At 37.6% G+C, this 23,428-nt stretch overlaps 1 protein-coding gene and 1 long non-coding RNA gene across 7 annotated transcripts in view; both read right to left on the bottom strand.

The window, feature by feature from the left end:
- PDE4B (phosphodiesterase 4B) overlaps nt 1–23,428 on the bottom strand; it is a 541,893-nt gene that overhangs the window by 256,731 nt on the left and 261,734 nt on the right. The window lies entirely within an intron of this gene.
- LOC140630455 (uncharacterized) overlaps nt 12,994–23,428 on the bottom strand; it is a 35,141-nt gene continuing 24,706 nt past the window's right edge. For 2 of the 3 annotated variants that reach the window (XR_012028220.1, XR_012028218.1), the window contains exons 3-4: nt 22,625–22,726; nt 12,994–13,275 (exon numbers count right to left, since the gene is read on the bottom strand). This is a non-coding gene — a long non-coding RNA (uncharacterized lncRNA). The remainder of the gene's footprint in view (nt 13,276–22,624; nt 22,727–23,428) is intronic. The other variant, XR_012028219.1, reaches the window with a different exon arrangement.

Raw genomic sequence — 23,428 nt, 5'->3', positions numbered from 1 at the left:
ATATGTTTATATTATATTAAACCAATATGTAAGACAAATCAAAATATAGAAAAGACATCTACTTTGCAGGAATTTTAGCAGAAGTACTCTATAAGGATACAATAACCCCAGATATTTTTCTCATGAGTTGAAAATGTATGATTAAAAGGCCATAATGGTAAGCTTCTAAAATATCAAAGGCTCTTAGTACAACAATACTGCTCACTTCACCAGTGATACTCACAGCAAAATTAATCCCATTATTTCACATGTGCTGCTGGAAAGATAATTTCAAATATACAGAACTTAGTCTCTCTGGGACTAGCTACATTTTCATAAAATTCAAAACAAATAACAGTTAGACTATTTATTCTCCCTGGAAGTATGATACAATTTCGTATTTGAAACAGAATAATAGCACAATGCAGAAAACTTTCTTAAAAACAAACTAAAGACCTTAAAAGATCTTAGTATGTAGCACTACTGGGGTCTATTTGAATTAACTATTAGAATCAAAGTATTAAAATCTCAAAAGGAGGGTACCTGGGTGGCTCAGTCAGTTAAGCATCTGCCCTTCAGCTCAGGTCATGATCTCTGGGTCCTGGGATCAAGCCCAAGGTTGGGCTTTCTGTTCGGTGGGGAGTCTGTTTCTCCCTTTCCCTCTGTCCCACCGCCCCCCATCCCAACCCGGCTTGTGCTCTCTTGAGCTCTCTTTCAAATAAAAAAATAAAATCTTTTAAGTAAGTAGATAAACATATAAAATCTCAAAAGCTTAGATTTTAGCTATAGATAGGCGATAGAAAGGTTTTCGGCATCTTGTTTCTGCAATAATGCCTGTTAGGGATGTACAATTCAACTCTATATCTATGATACCCCTTATACAAACAACAGGAAGTTTAGAAACTGTATTCTCAATGAGTTCTAATACAGCTGACCAGCAGTAGGAAATTCTAGCTACAAATAGCTCGGGGTAAATTTAGAATAGGTCTTCTTCTCATCGAACTTATTTGAAGTAAGGAACAGAGGAGGTAACAAGAAGAATGAAGAATCATAAAGCAGAGTAAGAAAATAGAGTATAAAGAGAGAATTCCATTTTACAAAATATGACCAGTAAAGACATCTTTGATGAAGTGATATTTAAGCAAGGACTTTAATGAAACAAAGAGCAAAACGGGAGATTATCTGGGTGAAGTGTGTTGCAAGGAAAAGGAACATTCTAAGCAGAGAAAGCATTCTGTTCTGATAACATCAATACAGAATAGAATTCTGGAGTGATTGCTCCATAAAAATAGAGACCGCATCCCTCAATTTATTTCCTAGCATCCATCACATTTTGTGTATCATTGTAGGTGCCAGTATGTGCTTGGCACTGAGATAAATTGACTTTAATAAATCCCTCCCTGCTCACTTAACTATTCAAGAAAGGAAGAAAAAATATGTTCACTAGCTTTAGCCTACCAGCAGTGGACTTCTGTTTTCTCAGGGTTTACTGAATCCAAACTGCGTCCAGCATTGTAAAGATAGAAAAATATTTTATTCTTACACTATTTAAAAGTGTATATTCTGCTATTAAAAATCATAATAACGGGGGATCCCTGGGTGGCGCAGCGGTTTGGCGCCTGCCTTTGGCCCAGGGCGCGATCCTGGAGACCCGGGATCGAATCCCGCATCGGGCTCCCGGTGCATGGAGCCTGCTTCTCCCTCTGCCTGCATCTCTGTCTCTCTCTCTCTCCTCTCTGTGCATTCTCATAAATAAATAAAATTTAAAATATATATATAAAAAAAATTTTAAAAAAATCATAATAACATAAAGGGACAAGGTTGAAATGAGTTAAAACCACAAAAGTACATTAAATGACATCTATTAATTTATTCATCAATATTGTTCAAGATTTTCACCAAGTCAAAAACAAAAGACCTGAAAATTAGATTTAGTTCAGAGCTTTATGGCAACCAAGGGGGTAAAAAAAGTACTGGAAAGTGTATTATGGTAATTTAAGTTTCACTGTGTGTGTGTTTCAACTGAAGGTACAATATGCTTTTATATCACCTTAATGAAAGTTATACACAAAATATCAAAATATAGCTGAGTGAAGCATTTATAGGAGAGTTCAAGGAAAGTACTCCACTTAAAATGTTTTTTAATATTCTAAGTTGATATAAAAATGGAGTCTTAAAATTTAGAAACAGCCATGTTTATTATAATCTGTAGCCAGCGTTTCTTGAATGTTAATATGTTAATATACTTAGCTGTGTTTTTCTTGGAACATAGGGAGCAAAAATTGAACTAACCTCTTGAAGAATCACCAGGATGGTGCTGACATTTTGAACTGATGATGGAAGGAAGCACTCAGGCTACATATGAAAGTTCTGAAGGCTTAAACGTTATTTGATTTCAAACGTAAAGTATTTGGACTTCTGCTTCTAGCCATGAAAGAATAATGAATGAACACTTCCACCTCAAACAACTAGAAAATTGAACAAAATATGAAACAATGAACTGTGATTCCTTAGAGAAGGTAAAATAAATGGAGTAAGTGCAATGAATATGCAGGGTACAGCCTGAGGGGAGCTGTCAGACTGCAGTTCACAGAGGGAAATCCAGATGGAGACCAGGATTCCCAATGAGTTGAGAAGAAAGAGAGCAAAGTTTAGGGAGGGCAAGCTGAGTAGAAAATGCAAGATAGAGTACCAGAGATGAGAGAGCTCCACAGAGACAGTTCTCTTGGGTTCTACTGAGTGGTCCCCTTGAGTCTGGCTGAATACCAATATGCAATTGTATGAGAAGAAACTACCCAAGCCTAGAAAACAAAACAAAATAAAAACGTGATCTGAACAACTCTCAGAGCTCATAAAGAGCTAACCACAGTGCATGTTTCCACCAGCCGGTGTGATTACATGGAATATCAATAAGAAGCATCATACAGTTATCACCACAGCAGTGAAGGTGTATTAACCCGAGACTAAACACTACTCTGAACCCCTCTGACAAAATTGAAAAGCAAGCTTCAAAAGAACAAGCCAATTTCATGTAGCCTTGCCAAAATAAATTGTATCACTAGTTAAATGTACATAAAAATCCAATAATAAACAATATAAAATCCAAAGTGTCCAGCATCAATTAAAAAACAGGAAAATAAAGTTAATAAATGGAGGGGGGAATTATTCAATGAAAACAGATCTGGAAATAATAGGGTTAATGGCATTTGTAGGGAAGAATATTTTTTTAAAAATATATTTCTTTATAAAAATGCTCCATTGGTTAAAGAATATAAGGAAAAAATGAATGTAAAGAAGAAAATATGTAAGTTATAACAAAGAGCTGATTAGAAATTTAAAGAAGAAAACTATAGTATCTGAAATGAAATAAATATAATGTATTATATCATCAGCAGATTAAACACTGCAAAAGAAAAATATAACTGAACTTGAAGACATAAAAATAGGAACTACCATATTCAATATATTTAAAGGACTCTATCCTTTCAACCCAGCTAAAAGACAAAAAAATTCAAAAAATAGGCAAGACACTCAAATGATACATTGCATCAGAGAAGAAATATGAATGGTCAATAAGCACTTGAAAAGATCCTCAACATCATTAGTCCTAAGGAAAAGACAAATTAAACCCACAATGAGATATCATAGACATTCACTAAAATTTGAAGAGTGACAATATCAAGCTGATGAAAATATGAGCATCTGGGTCTATCACACACTAGCAGGAATGTAAAGCGTTACAACCACTTTGGAAAACAGCTTAGCAGTTTCTTCTAGAGTCCAATATATGCTTATCATACACTATACAGTAATCCCATCCTAATATTTTTACCAATAGAAACAAAACATCTGTATACATAAAGACTTATACATATATGTTCATAGCAGCTTTATCACAATAGATAAAAACATGGAAACAACCCAAATGTCCATCAGCTGAGAAGTAGATAAAACTGTAGAATAGCTATTCATGAATACCACTCAATAATTAAGGAACAAACCACTGATTCATAACAACATAGATAAATCTCAAAAGCATTGGTAAATGAAAGAAACCAGATATGAAAGACTATACACTGTGTGATTTCATTTATCTGATTTTCTAGAAAAGGCAAAACTGCAGTGACAGAAAGAATATCAGTGATTGCCAAGGGCTGAGATAGAGGAAGAAGGCTAACAGCAAAGTGGCAAGAGGGAAGATTTTAGGGGTCATGGCAATGTTCTATATAAGCATTGTCCAAAAGAAGTATAGTGCCAGGTACATGTGCAATTTAAATATTTTACTAGCCAAATTCAAAAAGTAAAAGGAAATGGGTAAAGTTAATCTTAATATGTCCTATTTAATACAATATATCTAAATATTTCTCAATATATAGTTAATATAAATTATTAATGAGATATTCAAATTTTTTTCATACTAAACCTTTGAAGTCCAGTGTGTATTTTATACTTAAGCCCCAATTTAGTTAGGACTACTCACATTTCAAGTGATCACCACAGGTGGCTAGTGGCTACCATTTTGGACAGAGCAGTTCCATATCATAATCGTGGTGGTGGTTACACAACTCTATACACCTGTCAGAACTCATTGAATCAATTATTTAAAGTTGGTATAATTTATTGTGTGTAAAGTAGACCTCAACAAAGCTGATTTTAAAAAAACAGTTAAAGTGGTTGAATTGTGAGTTTCCTCATATCAAAGACCTTTCTTCTGTACTGGAAGGTTAAGTTCAAAAAGAGAGAAATACAAAAACACATAACCGAGAAACAGATCCCTCCTCCATTATGATTTTATAATCTAATTGGGAGAGGAAAAGTATTATGTTACACAGAATTCTTTGACATTATACATAATGTAGAAGCAGCATGGTTCAAACTTGAAGTTCAGTAAATTAGCTTGAGGAAGTAACACCACATATTCTGAACTGGAATAACAGATATACCAGTAAACTGGCGTCACTTTTTATGAATCTTGTCACTAAGTCCTTTGTGTGGTTCAGTGCTAGAAATATATTAATCAAGAAACCTAATTTATATCCTGGATACTCCACTACTAGCTTGTGATGTAATTTCTCTGGCCTTAGTTGCCTCTTTGGAAAAGAATAATTGTTCCATTTTTAATTACTTCATATATACTTGATACTGTGTCCAGCACTTTACATCATTCCTTTCTCTGTACAACATAATTTAGCAAGTATGATTGTCCACATTTTATAGATAAGCAAACTAAGACTTAGAGAAGTTAATTAACTTTTCAAGATCACAAGCTAGCAAGTACAAAACTAGATTTAAATAAGATTCTTTTACCTAAAAATGCCCACGTGCATTCTCCTAGACAGAGTTCTCTCCCAGTGTGGAGTTTGAATGGAGATAGTCATGAGATATTCTTCAAGGATGGATGATGCTCTGTAGCAGAATAATGATGAAGACTCAAATTCTAGGCTCATACGCAATAAGGCTGAAATTCTACCTGTGTAGGTGTGATCTTGAAAACTTACTAAATCATCAGTCTCCATTTCTTTTTTTTAATTATTTCTTTAAAGATTTATTTAGGGCAGCCTGGGTGGCTCAGCGGTTTAGCATCTGCCTTCGGCCAGGTGATCCTGGAGACCTGGAATCGAGTCCCATGTTGGGCTCCCTGCATGGAGCCTGCTTCTCCTTCTTCCTGTGTCTCTTCCTCTCTCTCCTCTCTCTCTCTCTCTCTCTGTCTCATGAATAAATAAATAAAATCTTTAAAAAAAATAAAGATTTATCTATTTATTCATGAAAGACACAGAGAGAGAGAGAGAGGCAGAGACATAGGCAGAGGGAGAAGTAGGCTCCCTGCAGGGAACCCGATGTGGGACTAGATCCCAGGATCACGCCCTGAGCCGAAGACAGATGCTCAACCAGGTGGCCCATCAGTCTCCATTTCTTCATATTGTCTAATATATAATGGTTAAATTCAGATTCTGGAGTCAGACCTCCCAGGTTGAATGCTTATTAGTTGTGTAATCTTGGTGAAACTCCTGAACCCCTGTGTTCCTTCATTTCCCCCATCTTAAAACAGAGATGATGATAATAATAATAACTTTGGCAAAGGTCCTGAGGACAAAATATGTTCACATGATTTCAGCATTCAGAAGTGTGACTGGCTCTATAATAATAATAATAATAATTAATATGATAGTAATGAATATGCTTCTATATGACTTTGGACATCACTGTTCAATCCTAAAATTCTAGAGTTTTCACAATTTATAAAATATTGTGCACCAATAGAACTATTTTCACTGAGTCCATTTGTGTCCTTGCCTTAATAATTCTAAAGTGATTCTCAAAGTTTGTAATCTGAGAGTGATTTTTAGTGTTTAGGAAATTAAATCCTAATGCTGAAAAGAAATCACTTTCAATAGAATTGCCAAAACTAAAAGAAGCCAGATTTGAATTTAGATGGCTTCTAGGCAGAGACTCAGTAGTCATAAGGTAAATGATAGATCTTTGAGAGTCTCTTCTATTACACAAGGACTACAAACTCAGCTTATGAGATAAGATAGTCATTAACCATTAGATTTTTATAAAATTATATTTTTTTTTATTCATGAGACACACACACACACAGAGGCAGAGACATAGGCAGAGGCAGAGGGAAAAGCAGCCTCCATGCAGGAAGCCCAATGCAGGACTCCATCCCCAGTCTCCAGGATCATGTCCTAGGTTGAAGGCAGATGCCCAATCGTTGAGCCACCCAGGCATCCCTAGATTTTTATAAAATCTTAAGTGCAGCCCTTCTTCCAACCAGCCAAGAACATTATTTCTTTCAGTGTCTTTGTGCTTTCTGGTCCCTTTGCCTTGAATTCTCTTCTTCTATATGGCACTCCTTAGCTTCTCTTAGGTTTCTTTTTATTACTATTATTTAAATTCAATTAGCCAATATATAGTACACCATTAGTTTCAGATATAGAGTTCAATAAAGTTGCATATAATACCTAGTGCTCAACACATCACACACCTCTTTAATGCCCATCACCCAATCACCCTATCCTATAGTTAAGAGTCTTTCATGGTTTGTATCTTTTCTCTGATTACTACCTATTCAGTTTTCCCCTTCCTTACCCTATGATCTTCTGTGTGTTTCTTTCTTTACTCCACATAGGAGTAAAACCATATGATAATTGTTATTATCTGATTCGCTCAGCCCAATACCCTCCCATTCCATCCATGTCAATGTAAATAGTAAGTATTCATCTGTTATGACTATTATTCCACTGTGTATATATATAATACACACCACATCTTCTTTATCCATTCATCTGGCAATAGACATCTCGGCTCTTTCCATAGCTTGGCTATTGTGGACATTGCTTCTACAAACATTAGGGTGCATGTGTCCCTTTAGATCATTACAATTGTATCTTTGGGGTAAATATACAGCAGTGTAATTGCAGGGTCATAGAGTAGCTCTATTTTTAACTTTTTGAGGCACCTCCAGTGTGTTTTTCAGAGTGGCGGCACCAGCTTGCATTCCCACCAACAGTGTAAGAAGGTTCCCCCTTTACTGCACCCTTTCCCTTCATTGTATCCTGATTTGTTATTTTAGCCATTCTGACAGGTGTGAGGTAGTATCTCACTGTGGTTTTGATTTGTTTTTCCCTGATGCTGAATGACGTTGAACACTTTTTTTCATGTGTCTGTTGGCCATGTGTATGTCTCCTTTGAAGAAATGTCTCTATCAGAGGTCACTTCCTTCAGATAGTTCTTCCTTGACCAACTTTTACTGCTGCCATCTGTTTGCTTTACTTTGTATCATTTCCTACTCCCTGGCAATGAATTATAATTCAATAGATTGTGTTTCCTATAATGTCAGAGACTTTGTTCAATGGAGTATTCACAATACCTAGAAAACAGTACGTAGCATACAGTAGAAATTCAATTTAAAAAAACATTGAATGTATGAGTGAACTTCACGGGCTCAAATGACCTCTTTGTCCCTTCTAGTTCTTTTTGTTGTTGTTGTTTTAAAGATTTTATTTATTTATTTATGAGAGACTCAGAGAGAGAGGCAGAAACATAGGCGGAGGGAGAAGCAGGCTCCCTTCCCTGCAGGGAGTCTGATGCGGGACTCAATCCCAGGACTCTGGGATCAGGACCTGAGCCAAACCCTTGAGCTATCCAGGTGCCCTGTCCCTTCTAGTTCTAAATGTTTGACTCTATAATATGAGGGTCATAAATCACTTGGTTACTCTTCCTCTTGATACCAAACTAAATACAAGAAATTGCAAATACATCAATTTCAAAATGATTGTTAAAGCATGCAGTTTAAGAATAATTCAATTAAGTTTCTTGAAAAATAAATACAAAAATAAATGGTTGTATTAAAAAATACTAAAGAAGAAATTTAGTCTTTCTAAATTGGGCTTAGTGTTGCCTGTTTTCTAGATGCCTCAGTTAAGCAATATTAAAATATGTCTTTGTGGGATCCCTGGGTGGCGCAGTGTTTTGGCGCCTGCCTTTGGCCCAGGGCACAATCCTTGAGACCCGGGATCAAATCCCACGTCAGGCTCCCGGTGCATGGAGCCTGCTTCTCCCTCTGCCTGTGTCTCTGTCTCTGTCTCTCTGTCTCTCTCTCTCTCTCTGTGACTATCACAAATAAATAAAAATTAAAAAAAATTTTAAAATATGTCTTTGCCTCCCTCATTGCTATAAGACACTATATAAAGGGCATCTTGATATCCAGGCTCTGTGACCCAAACTACAGCATAGAAGAGAGGAAAAATGAATTTTTATACTGGAAAAAACCCCACACCTTTTAGAACCCAAAAAAGTTCTAGATTCTAATCCCAGCCAAATTGCTATCATGTTACCCATGTTATCATGTTATATTATTTATAGTCCCTATTCCTTGATCTCTTGATAATATAAAAAGGAGGGAAAATAATAATAACACTTTGCTATGCAGTTGTTAGAACTAAATGAAATGATGTGTATAGAGCACCTGCCATAAAACTCAGCTTCAATAAATTCTACTTTCTACCTCCTCCTCTATTGCTATGTTCTTGACTGGTTCTGATCCTCTGGCTTTCAGCCTTTCTGCATGGACTATGTAAGCTGCTGTCCGACTTTCAATTTTCTCTAAAATTGAAAGGGGGCATCACAATTTTCTCTAAATTAGACCACTAGTCCATTAGCACAGTCTGTTCCAATGCCACCTTCAGACCACCAGCCATATTGTGTAGCTACTCAATTCTCTCATAACCTCAAAATTCAGTTTTCACCTTTAAGTCAAGGTCTTCAGTAATTTTTAAAATACACTTATTACTATAAGTGGTAAAATGCAACTATGTGCAGTATTTCCAAACTTCTACGTTGTTGCTCTTAAATGCTGAACATGGCCTATAAGGCCAGTTGAGGGGCCCTTCTGAACCCTCTGAAACTTCCTCTCATTCTGTGCTCACTTCCACTTTCTGAAATTCAGTCTCACTGGACTCCCTTGGGCTCCTCTTAAGTTTCACAGGTCTTTTGCACATGTTCCTCTGTCTATACTATTCCCCACTTACACTTATCTTTTTCTTTTGTCATGCCTACTCCACCTTTCATCTCTCAGCTTAAATGTTACTTCTTCTGAGAAATTGTCCCTGATTAGCCCACCCTCAAATCAGAACAAGTTTCCTTGTTAAATTCATGGCACTATGCAGCTTGTCTTTAAAATATTTACTAAAGTTGTAATTTTACTTTTGTTTGGACTATCATTTAATAATTTATAATTCCCAATAATTTTATTTTCCTAGTTCTTTGAGGCAGGAACATGTTTATTTTTATTCACCATTGATGCAAGGTTAGTTCAATACTCATAAAACAATCAACATGGTAGATCATATCAACAAGAGAAAAAACAAGAACCATATGACCCTCTCAATAGATGCAGAGAAAGCATTTGACAAAATACAGCATCCATTCCTGATCAAAACTCTTCAGAATGTAGGGATAGAGGGAACATTCCTCAGCATCTTAAAAGCCATCTACGAAAAGCCCACAACAAATATCACTCTCAATGGGGAAAAACTGAAAGCCTTTCCCCTAAGATCAGGAACACGACAGGGATGTCCACCACTCTATTCAACACTAGAATAGTGCTATTCTATTCAACACTGCTATTCAACATACTAGAAGTCCTAGCCTCAGCAAGCAGGCAACAAAAAGAAATAAAAGGCATTCAAATTGGCAAAGAAGTCAAACTCTCCCTCTTCACCGATGACATGATACTGTACATAGAAAATCCAAAAGACTCCACCCCAAGATTGCTAGAACTCATACAGCAATTTGGCAGTGTGGCAAAGTACAAAATCAATGCCCAGAAATCAGTGGCATTTCTATACTAACAATGAGACTGAAGAAAGAGAAATTAAGGAGTCAATCCCATTTACAATTGCACCCAAAAGCATAAGATACCTAGGAATAAACCTAACCACAGAGGTAAAACTACAGAACACTTCTGAAAGAAATTAAGACACAAACAGATAGATGCTCATGGATTGGAAGAATTAATATTGTGAAAATGTCAATGCTACCCAGGGCAATTTACACACTCAGTGGGATCCCTATAAAAATACCATGGACTTTCTTCAGAGAGTTGGAACAAATCATCTTAAGATTTGTGTGGAATCAGAAAAGACCCTGAATAGCCAGGGGAATATTGAAAAAGAAAACCAGAGCCGGGAGCATCACAATGCCAGATTTCAAATTGTACTACAAATCTGTGATCATCAAGACAGTGTGGTACTGGCACAAAAATAGACACAGACACAGAGATCAATGGAACAGAATAGGGAACCCAGAAATGGGCCCTCAACTCTCTGGTCAACTAATATTCGACAAAGCAGGAAAGACTATCCACTGAAAAAAGCACAGTCTCTTCAATAAATGGTGCTGGGAAAATTGGACAGCCACATGCAGAAGAATGAAACTAGACCATTGTCTTACACCAGACACAAAGATAACCTCAAAATGGATGAAAGATCTAAATGTGAGACAAGAATCTATCAAAATCTTAGAAAACACAGGCAACACCCTTTTTGATTGGCCATAGCAACTTCTTGGAAGATTCATCTATGACAGCAAGGGAACCAAAAGCAAAAATTAACTATTGGTACTTAATCAGGATAAAAAGCTTCTGCACAGCGAAGGAAACAGTCAACAAAACTAAAAGACAACCTACAGAATGGGAGAAGATTATTTGCAAATGACATACCAGATAAAAGGCTAGTATCCAAGATCTATAAAGAACTTATTAAACTCAACAGCAAAGAAACAAGCAATCCAATCCTGAAATGGGCAGAAGACATAAACAGAAATTTCACCAAAGAAGACATCGACATGGCCAACAAGCACATGAGAAAATGCTCCTCATCACTTGCCATCAGGGAAATACAAATCAAAACCACAATGAGATACCACCTCGCACCAGTGAGAATGATGAAAATGAACAAGACAGGAAACAACAAATGTTGGAGAAGATGTGGAGAAAGGGGAAACCTCTTGCATTGTTGGTGGGAATGGGAACTGGTACATCCACTCTGGAAAACTGTGTGGAGGTTCCTCAAAAAATTAAAAATAGAGCTACTCTACAATCCAGCAATTGCACTGCTGGGGATTTACCCCAAAGATACAGATGCAGTGAAACTACAGGACACTTGCCCCCCAATGTTTGTAGCAGCAATGTCCACAATAGCCAAACTGTGGAAGGAGCCTCGGTGTCCATCAAAAGATGAATGGATAAAGAAGATGTGTTTTATGTATACAATGGAATATTACTCAGCCATTAGAAATGACAAATATCCCCCATTTGCTTCAATGTGGATGGAACTGGAGGGTGTTATGCTGAATGAAGTAAGTCAATCGGAGTAGGACAATTATTATATGGTTTCACTCATACCGGGAATACAAAAAGTAGTGAAAGGGATTATAGGGGAAAGGAGAGAAAATGAGTGGGGAAAAATCAGTGAGGGTGACAGAACATGAGAGACTCCTAATTCTGGGAAACGAACGAGGGGTAGTTGAAGGGGAGACGGGTGGGGGATGGGGTGAATGGATGACAGGCACTGTGGGGGGCACTGGACAGGATGAGCACTGTGTGTTATACTATATGTTTGGCAAATAGAACTCCAATTAAAAAAAATACACAAAAGTTAAAAATAAATAAATAAATAAATAAATAAATAAATAAATTTTATTCACCATTTTACTCTGAGCATTGAGCACACAGCCTGGGATCTCATAGGCCCATAATAAATATTGGAAGGTATAAATGAATAGCATGAAAGTAATACATTTTGACTCACAGTTTAAAATTCTTGTGCACAGAATTCATTATATTTATCTCCTTCTCCATTGTTATTTTAGCCTGTTGATCTACACACGAAATCTTGATTTCTACCAGAAAAACTAAATGAGCTATTGACCATGGTCATTCATTAATTCAGACTTTCATGTTTGCCACAAGCTATATTCTAGGATAGGCACTGAAGTTGCAAAGATGAATAGTCTAAGTGGCACAAATTCTACTTCTAAATATGTATGCTGCTATTTTTTTCTTCTGTTGACATATCATGTATTTTAGATATATCCCAAGAGAATAGAGCTACTCAGTATAGTTCTTCAGAAGTAATTATAAAAGGAAAAAAAAAACAATTCAGTAGGTAGAAGTAATTAACGTTAGTCACACTGCACTGGAAATTACTGGTCAGTGTAAGTTTACAGTTATTTAATGGATTCCCACCAGCCATCTATCTAAGCTTCTAATACACACTCAATCATTAAAAACAAGTTGGTATTATTTGATTCTACAGTTGAGCAATCACTTTGCTGTCTTCCTAAATGACCCCTCATACAATTATAAAAAGGTGACGAAATTTGATCTGCTAGGCTACCTATGGACAATAGTCAATCAGAAGAGATAGGAAAAATATCCTAATTTCAAGGAAAAAGTTAGGATCAGGCATATTACAAAAGCAACAAAAAAGAATACATAACCTAATGTGATTTTACTTTGCAATCTCCACAAGTTATTTATTACAGTTATTAATGCCTATGGAGATACAGTTCTTCATTATAAACAGAGACACTCAGCAAGCAGTAACCTGAATTTTTTGGAACCTCATTCTTTAGAAGGAGGGTTTTCTTCTGTGCTTTTGAAGTTGCCCACAAGAGTTATGTCGTTGCTTATAACCAAGGAAACCACAGGAAACTTGGTTGCTAGGAAACCACTGAATTGTCTCCATGAAGATCACCGCAGTAGGCTTGGCTTGAATAGAACAGATGCTAGGAAAATAAAATTAGGAAGTTACAGTTACTTTTTTTTTAAGCCTAGGATGCCTCCTTAATTGCCAGTTAAATCTTTCCACCTAAGAGAAACTATTTGTCATTTCTGAAAGGCCATTACACAGGTGGAATGGCAGGCCACGACAGGGTGCTGCCTGGGGCAGCAGGAAAGGGGCACTGTAGAGTGTGTTAAGTCTGAGCTCCAATGCACACATTCTTCTTTTTCCCAATTAACTTAGCTACCTAGGGAAGGGGTATGATGACAGCTACTGAGGATAGATTATTTTTAAAAACACACACTTGTAATTAAGTATTTTCAAGCCTGTGACTTTCAACATTTTCTAGTATGCTTTATGCAGAATAGAAGTCTGAATTTTAAAATTTTAAAGAAATAATTTCATAATTTTAGTACTACACACACAAATATATATGGAAATGATTTTGTCATCAGGGGCAATGGTGAACTTGTGGCAATTTGTTCCTTTGAGTAGTTGAGCTATGATAATACCTAGCATAAGAACAAAGAAATGGCTAAACTTGGTCTGGCTTCTGAATCATCTAGCATAAGTTCCTCTTATAAAATAGGGTGATCAAAGTTCCCTTCAATACCATACTTGTTCTCTTATGACCTCTCCTGCCCTCTATGGTACAATTCATATTTATAAATCTATCTAAACCTGTTTAGATTCTAAGTATATTTCCAGCCTACACCATTCTTCGAAGAAAGACGATTCATAGTCTGACCATACCATCACAGTAAGTGGTATTTCCTTTTATAGGTCTCAAACCTAATTCTGAAGGTAATTCTTCTATTATTCCAGAACTACATTTACCTTACTTACTTCTTGTCTTTCTCTAGTTTTTCTTTTTTTTTCTCTAGTCTTTATATGTCCATTTGTCAAAGTCACTTTGTCCATAAGTTCCCATCTCTTCCATAATACCTATTTTTGTTTTTCAAAATGAAGTTATGGGATGCAATTCCTATCATCCCTTCTTCTATTTTCTAAGAGTTAAATTTATCAGCCACCTAAGTCAAGGGTGTATTATATGCTTCTCCACACATAGATTTAAGTTTTCCAATTGATACTCAAATGGATAAAATCTTCCATAAACTTTATCATGTGAGCAATAGTCTTTTGGGACCAATGGAGAGTTTTAAATAAAGGGTATGGCATAAGCTGATAACGGATTATGACAGATAGCTCTATGATGGCAGAATGATGTAAATTTTGATATAGGATTATGTTGAAAGTAAATAGAATAGTTAAGAACCTATTTGTGTATTTCAGAATGCACACAAGAGGCTTGTCTGGGAGGGGAGATGGAATCCAGAATATTACTAAACAAATAGTTTACAAATATTCAAGAAACCCAAGTGATTATTTCAGATGCAGTCTCAGCAAGGCGACTGGTTTAGTGCAACCTCTTTTATATGGCACTTCCGAGAAGAGCTTTATATCTTCATGGACAAGATGAAAAATTTGGAGCTATTTCAAGGTGAACTATTGGTACAACACTATCCAAAAATAGTTCAGGGATGTCTGGGTGGCTCAGTCAGTTCAATGCCTGCCTTCAGCTTGGGTCATGATCCCAGGGTCCTGGGATCAAGCCTAAGCAGGGAGCCTGCTTCTCCCTCTCCTTCTGTACCTCCCCATGTGTGCTCTCTGTTTGTCTCTTTCTCTCTCTCTCTCTTTCAAATAAATAAATAAAATATTAAAAAATAAAGACAGTCCATAATAAATGGCATATCTATAAGAAGATCTATGTTGGCATGAACACCCAGTTATGTCCTTCGCCTTATCAGATAAATGTATAGATAACATGCTCAAGAAACCTGAGTATATCACAAATCTGAAAGTGTGTTACAAAATCAATATACTAAAACTGAGTAACCATCCATAAATATAATAATATAATCCGTCCATAATTATAATAATAGCTGCAAATTCATGAATGGCTATTACATAGAAGATACTCAGTACCCCTGTCTCTAATCCTCACAGAGATCTGGCTAACTCGGTATCATTATTCCCATTCTAAAAATGAAGAAACTGGTGCTCAGCAAAGTTGTGCAACTTGCTCAGAATTAGTTAATTCGTGACAGAGACCAGGCTGGAGCCCACGTCTGGTTAGCTCTTTGCCAGTCAGACTGGCTGGTTTATGCTCTGAGAATAACAAGCTCAGTGGTTTCCTGCAGGAAATTTTATTACTCACTCACACTCCCTAAGTGGGTCATATGGGGGACTCTCTTATTACAGTCACTCAAGAACCTTGGCTGATGAGGGCTCCTGTCTCCTGTCTGCAGAGACAGCGGCGGGGGGCGGGGGGGGGCGGGGATGGTGATTCGCAAATTCGTTCTTAAAGCTTCTGTATAGGAATGACATGGTTTGTCTACTCATATTTTAAGAGCTAAAAACTACTGACATAGCTAAATCTCCAGGAGCCCAAGGGACATAATCCTACTGTTCCAGGCAGAAGAGGGGGCCTGGAGCATCTGTGAAAAAATCCAAGTGATTATCAGGCTCCCTCAGTCCAATTTCTCCCCAGTTCACCTTATTGAATATTCAATAGGATGATATTGAAAAAAAGATAAATAGGTAGGTCTCTACTCCATTTGGGGTGAAAGAATATCAGAAATACAATATAGAGTAGATCTCACAGAGCAAGAGAAGATGTAAAAAAGACTCAGAGTAACCTCTAAAGAAGCCATCTATGTAATGAAGCTACAGGCATAGCATTATTAATAGCATTAAAAGCTATGATTCCGGTACACCAGTAATAAGTCCCCACACTTTCAGAACCATTTTTCCTGTCAAAACTTCTTTTCTGGGCTTCAGGCCTCTTCATCTAATAAATACTAGACATTGCCACTTGGATATCCAGAGGTGCTCAGAACCTCTGATTCCAAAACTGAACTTCTTGTCTTTAAAACTTCTTCCTATAGCTAACAAACCTCCTCATGCATCTGCATTGACCAACATAGCACCAGCCAACACCTCAAGTTAGAAACTCGGACTTGTGTTTTCTCCCTCCCCTCTCTCTACTTCAAACAGCTGTCTACCAAGCTCATTTGATCTTTGCTCAGCAAAGTCTCTCCATCCCAAGGGCCTAAGCCCAAGTTGTAGTTCCCTTCAGGTATATTCAGAACTTTTGCCACAGCCTCTTAACTGGTCTCCCTGCTTCCAGGCTAGCCCACTCCAAACCCTTCTGTCTCCTTTGGCCAGAGAAATCTTTCTAAGATGCTGCTTTAAATACGCTCTCCCCACTGAAAGCCATTGACTGCCCTTCCAGTTCTAGTAGGGTAAACCTCAAGCTCAACTGTGTAGAATGTAACCTTTTGCAATTTGGATTCTACATGTCTGGCTTTATCTTCTGCCCTCCAACTCCCACTTCATGGACACAAAATGACCAACTGCTCTCAGAATATATCTAACATTCTGCTCTTTCATGACTCTATGTGCTTGGAGGTGCATGTCTCCCTCCCTGGCATGAGCACCTTTCTCTTCACAGTCTGGTGAATTTCCATTCAATTTTTATGATCCAATTCAAACATCACTTTTCTCCATTATATCTCTCTCTTCAAACACCTCTACTATTATCCTTATCACACTGTGTTGAATTTATTTTGTTTTTATAAGTCTATCTCCTGTATAGAGATTAATACCTACTGTGGTAGGAATTAATTGTCCTAGAACTTATCATGGGCCCTAAAGTTTTGGAAGAATTAGGAGCAAGATAAGCTGGAGAATAAAATTCTACTTGGATGGAACTAATGGTAAGTTTGCAAACAGCAAAGTTGGGTTAAAATGTGCAGAAATGAAGTAAATCATGAAAATTCACTGACAAAATTTTTTAAAAATGAAGTGTGATTAATGGCAGTATTCATAAGCAAATGTTATAGGCCTGTTCACTCATTAGAATTTCCTAATAATTAATGACATAAGAAAATAAACGAGAGTGTAGAACGTCAGGACAAAAATGATTCTGAAAGCTGATCACAGTGAAAAGCTGGCCTTGGTTAGGTGACTCTAAAATTCTACACATCCCTTTACTATATTGCACCTACCAACTCCTTTATGAAAAGTTCAGGTAGCAAAGATACAAAATATTAACATCACACCAGGCTGGTGCTCTTTGAAGAATTTTAAATTAGCACAAAGGAAAGTGTTTCCCCTGAGAGCTACTTTGGCATTTTTACCTGCTCACTGCAACTGGTATATGAGGCCAAAGTAACATGCTTTTAATAAAACACTCCATAAATGCAGGAGGGGTGTGTTTCATTACCCTGGTATAATTCTGCTCCCTCCCCCCCTCATCACAGAAGAGAGACATCAAACCCCACTGAGCTGATAAAATAAGCTCAATGAATCCCTATAGCGAGAACAGCATTAGCTGTGGGATTGCATAGATTTCCTATCGCCCAAGCCTGGGTAGCATTTCATTATTGAAGTTGTCTAATTGCTTTGGTTCAAGGATTTTCCCCAATTCCTTTCTTTCTCTATTTAAAATCACTACAACAAACAAATGAAACAATAACACAACAAGCAGTAGTGTGGGTTGAGTGCCTCATTACCAAGGACAGCTGCACAAAACTGTAGTCAAACACTTATTTTTTATGCTAACACAAACAAAGCTTGTCAAGATACCCCATAACCTGTCAAGACCAAGGGGAAAATGCGCTGCCTACCCTGGATCTCTGTGTTCGTGCCATCCAGAATCCAGCAGAAATTTCTAGAATCAGAGTGCCCAGCCATTCTGCTAATTATGGCAACCTATGGTTCTGTTTTCAGCTGCTGCCAAGTTATTATTTCCCTAGCTGCATGTAGAGCCACTCTAGATTTCCCTTCTCCCAAAATAAAACTTCTTAGATGCTCTTAGAGCGGCTTCATAGGAAGGTAAATGGCAGGATGTGCTGCTAGTTCATATTAAAATTTGCCCATTCATTAAATTTGTACCTTCTCCTATTATTAAGAGGGCTTCTAAATTTCCCTGTCTGTACTTCTCTCATAAAATCCCTTTTTAAATTCAGTGACTTGCTCCAAACCACTTAATCATTCTATATTTCATAAAAAATTTAATGGTATCTAATCCTCTAAGTCCTACTAAAATTGTTCTGTCTAATATCAGCTCCAAATCAGCCTAAGAGCAGATACCCATCCCTGAAACTCACAGGTTCTGACCCACTGTGCCCCTAATTCAATGGCCCCCAAATTTTAGTCTGCATGACAATCACTTGGGAGTTTATAAAACATGCATCTGTCCAAAACATGGATCTGCCAAAAAATAACTCAGTAGGTCCTGGATGGATCTGGATGGCTCACAGGAGTGTGAATACTGACAAGCACCTCCACTTGATCCTATTCCATACACAGAGAACCGACAACAAGGCCATGAGGACAAATTCCTTGCATAGATATACTGTCAGCCTCATCCTCACATTTGTTGTGTCCTACCTAAACAAATCAGCACACCCTTAAATCTATCAAAATAATCCCATATCTCCCACCATTCCTGCCCTAGCTCTATGCACACGGTGGTGTTAGCATGGGTTTCTTGATTTGTACATCTGTTTCCAGCCAAAACAAAAACCATCTCTGGAATCTCAGCTGAATTTGCTGCTTGCTTGACACTCCAACCAGTCCCCATCAGTGAGAATCCCCTCCACTCAAGTCAAAATCACAGCCTGAGTTTTTACCAAAACCCAGACAAAGCCCCTAGAAGAACAAAGAGACTGTCACCTATCCTTTAAAAAAAAAAAAAAAAAAAAAACTAAAAACAGATGAAATCTACCATCTCGATTCCCCTTGTTTGCATGTTATCCCCCACTTCTATATATGGGCCTCTAGACATCCGAAGTACTCATCTGAGAGATTATGAAATAATATTGAGTGCCTGCCCTTGAGGTACCCACAAGGTAGCTGGGGAAAGAAGACTGGCACGTATAGAAAAATAAAACACACTACAAGGGTAAAGGCTAAAAACAAGGTGATATAGATTGTTAATATTGCAGGCATTCAAAGACGAAGGAAATCAATAAAAGCAAGAAGAATTTGATGTTTTCCAAAAGAGATTAAGACTTGAACTGGCACTTAGATCATGGAGAGATTTAAGGTTTTAGATTGACAGAATGAGAAGAAAGATACTCTGGACCAAATACTATGTAGAATAGGGTGTACAGCATGTATAGTATAGCATAGTACGAAGTACAGCATTGTGTAGAGGTGCAGTGAAAAGAGAAGAAAGTTGAAGTGAGACAGGCATGGGTTTGAATTCTGACATGACATAGGCAAATTCCTTAAGGGGATGCCTTAACCTCTCAGAATCCTTTCCTTCATTTGTAAATCAGGAAAATGATGTCCATGGAGTCTCACTTGCATACACATTAGAGATAAGCTCTGTAAAACAGCTATACAATACTAACCACATCTTCAACACTTAAAAGTTAGCCATGCCTATGACAATAGTGACAAGTCTGGAGGCAAGGTTTAGTGTCTCCAGCATGCAGAGTCTATCGTCCTACAGCAGCTGCTACACCCTGAGAAGTGGAGACATGATTACAGAGAGTTGGGGACAAATGGTGGGTGGTCCTGTAAGTTAGCAGATAACTTTGGACTTGATAGGGGAGGAACAGATGAGCTGTTTAGAGTTACTGAACTGGGTAGTGACATGATGAAAGCAGTGTTTAAAGAAGATTAATGTGGTCATGGAGGAAGAGAAGGAACGAGAAAATCCTACAGGCGTGGACACTAACTAGAAGGCTGTTGTGGTGATGGGCACAAAACGACAAAGTACAGAATGCAGAGGACTGCAAAAGGGAGGCTTGGAAACACTTTAAAGAAAATGTTTTGTTCCTTTCTTTGGAAAGGATTTTGTGATTGACTATGGGGGGGGGGGAATGAATGAGTCAAAGGTCAAGTCTAATCACAGTAATTTTCTTACTACTGCTGTTAATCTTTATCTCCCACTAGATTTTGAATTCCAGAAGGTAAAATAACATTTCTATCTCACTCACGAGTGCCTAGCATTGTACTTCAAGCATAGAAGATATTCGAAACATTTTAAAATGTTTTTATTAATGAATAAGGAATTCACGAGTGAATTTTATTTGTGGAAAATAAATGGAATGAAGAAATAAATAACATTCATGACTGCCCCCAATAAAAATTGTGAAGATTCACTGAGCACTTTCTACTGAGCATTTTGTAAGGCTTTACATGAACTATCTTATTTCAATCCTAACAAAATTCCTATACAGCAGACACTGCTGTTATCTTCATTTAAAATGAGGCACAGCAAGTTTAGGCAATCTGCCTAAGGTCACTCAATGAGAAAATGACAGAGCCAGGATTCAGATTTATGCCTTCTGAGGCCAAAGACTATGCACTTTCTCAAGAAAGTGGGAATGAGGGATGCCTGGGTGGCTCAGCATTGAGAGTCTGCCTTCGGCTCAGGTCGTGATCCCAGGATCCGGGATGGAGCCCCCCTCGGGTTCCCTGTGAGAAGCCTGCTTCACCTTCTGCCTGTGTCTCTGCCTCTCTCAATTTGTGTCTCTCATGAATAAATAAATAAAATATTAAAAAAAAAAAGAGTGGGAATGAGCGTTGGAAAAACAGAAAGTCTTGTCAAAAGAAAAAACAGAAGGAATGGGAGCCAGTTGACTTTTATATACCTTACACTTCATAGACATCTACTCTTCATATCAATTCCACTGGTAGGTAGGCATTCCCTTAGGTTTAAATTGACTACCTACTGTGAATAAGCAAGGTCCCTAAAGAGAAAAAAAAAGCAGGCTTTGTTCTCAAGGGTAGGAATATTGAGCAGGGGAAAGTCAATGTGACAAGTAAAATAAAACCAAAAGATAACAGTAAAAGACACACTACAAAGCTGCCCTATTAAATGTGCAAGGGAGATGCGCATGAATAAATGTTAGGACTTGGGAGCAGGAGTGAATGCTGCCGTGCTCCAGTGCTTCTCTCATTTTATTCTCTCACTTCTTTCACATGTATGTTTCCATTCTGACTTCTCAGTTATGAGGCTACACAAAATACATTAACCCATTTCAAGAGTTTTTTTTTACAACCCCCCCCTTCCAGACATCTGATGATACTTTCAAAGAAGTGACTTATGAAGTGAGCACATGGCATTTTAGCAGGCAAATCCAGAGGATCTGCAGCTACACACACACACTGCCTGATTCACTTCTATGGACAATGTTTTTTGTAGTAAACAGCTTCAACTGAATTAAGAATTTCTCAGTTACTACATTAGAACTAGTTCTATGAAGTATTTTAGGTATCTCTACACTGTAAGAAGAGCCATCGTAGACCAAATGTACACAGAGGAAACAAATATAGGGATGAATCTAAGGCAATGAACATTATCCAGTTTCTCAGAAAGCTAAAAGAAAGCCCTCATCCCTCAAAGAAAGACATTTACAATGGGAATATTTAAAAATATGTACTATCTGGTCTCCTGTCACCTTAATGAGAGTATGCTAGATATGTAATTTATCTTTAGATTAGAGATTTAGTTGCACCTTAGAATCAACTGGAGAGATTTAAAAATACCAATTCCCTGGGCCCCACCCCACATGAATTAAATTAGAATCTCTGAAGGTTGGGCCAAGAACATCAGACTCTTTGTTAAATGACTCAGATGATTATAATGTAAAACCAGGACTGAGAACCACTACTTTAGATTATGACTCAGAGACATCTTTATGAATATCAGTTATTTCTGCATTTACTACCCATAGCTGCAGGAACTGATGGAGAAGAAGAATTGATGGCAGTCGAGACTGATGATTTACTTGCCCAAACTCTTGCACTCTGACAGTGCCTAGGCCTTCTTCCCAGTACTACTGTGTGCTGACTATGTGACAGGTACACTTCCCCAGTGTATACTTCTTCATACATAGTACTTGATTTCTGTTGAAAAGAATGAGCTTTTTATCTATCACCAAGCACTGAAGGCAAACTTTTGTAATACCAACTGACCAGTGGCAGTATATCCAACCCTCAGGTGATCTGTTCACCATCTCTGTGGGTATTCTGGTTATTCAGGAGCTGGCTCTCATCATTAAAGTATGGAAAGTTATGGCTCACAATGTTTCCAGGGCCTGACTGACCCAATCTTGAAATAGGAAAGCTCCAGAAGCTGGTCTCTGCATAATACCAGAGACCACCATTTCTTGAATGTTTTTAAAGGTCAGGTACTAGATTAAGTGCTTTTCACAACATTATCTCATTTGATACTCACACAGGAACCCTGGGGGTGAGTATTTTGTTCAGGGTCCTGTCATTAAAACCAAAACCAACCTAGATATTTCAAACCAAGGGAGTTTACTTACAGGGAATTTGTTGCGCAGATATTAGATGATTAAAAGAGAAATAAGGATGCTGAGGTAAGCCAGGTCTTAGTAACTGCCAAGAAGTAGCTAATTGTCCTCAAGCTGGAAGGAAAAGGAAGAGGCAAGGATTAACAGAATTTATAAATTCAGAGGAAGAGCCCTAGAGTTGGTACTCAGGGAGCTGGCTCTCGTGGAAGGGAAAGACCATGGAGAAAGCTCTGCATGACATTCCAAAGCAAGGAGTTAAGCAGACCAAGAAGAAAAAGGGAAGGAAAATTCAGAAGGTCTGCACTAAGACTAAAGATAATAAGGAAGGCCACTTATTAACCATCTACAACATTCTGATAGGGAGTAAGAAAGCCAAAAAGAACGTGCCTGTAATACACAGGTGACTGCCTTGGTGCTACCTGTAGGATAGGGCTTCTCTGTTAGCACCTAGGGACACTTTTGTGAAGACATTACTCCCCCTCCCTCCACACACATACACTTTGTTTTACATATTTCCCATCATAGGTTACACTTCTTATAATTTTTATTACGAATTCAGGCTATCTCAACAATAGCATCCATACACCAAAACCTTTGTCCATGTATTCAATGATGATACAGTTTCTCCACTACCTCAAACTAGAACATTCTTATGAAACCTTTCATAAGCTGAAATGGCATGAAATGAAGAAGCAATTACCATTAATTTATATGGAAAGGATTTTTAGCATTCCCAGCCTCATAAAATAAGTTCTCTTAGGCTTTTCTGATACCTTGGGACATATCTTGCTAATGGACACACAAAATAAATTGAGA

The sequence above is a fragment of the Canis lupus genome, chromosome 3, assembly GCF_048164855.1.
Source record: "Canis lupus baileyi chromosome 3, mCanLup2.hap1, whole genome shotgun sequence".
In the NCBI taxonomy this organism is placed as follows: Eukaryota; Metazoa; Chordata; class Mammalia; order Carnivora; family Canidae; genus Canis; species Canis lupus.
This window is presented reverse-complemented; position numbering and strand designations above follow the sequence as displayed.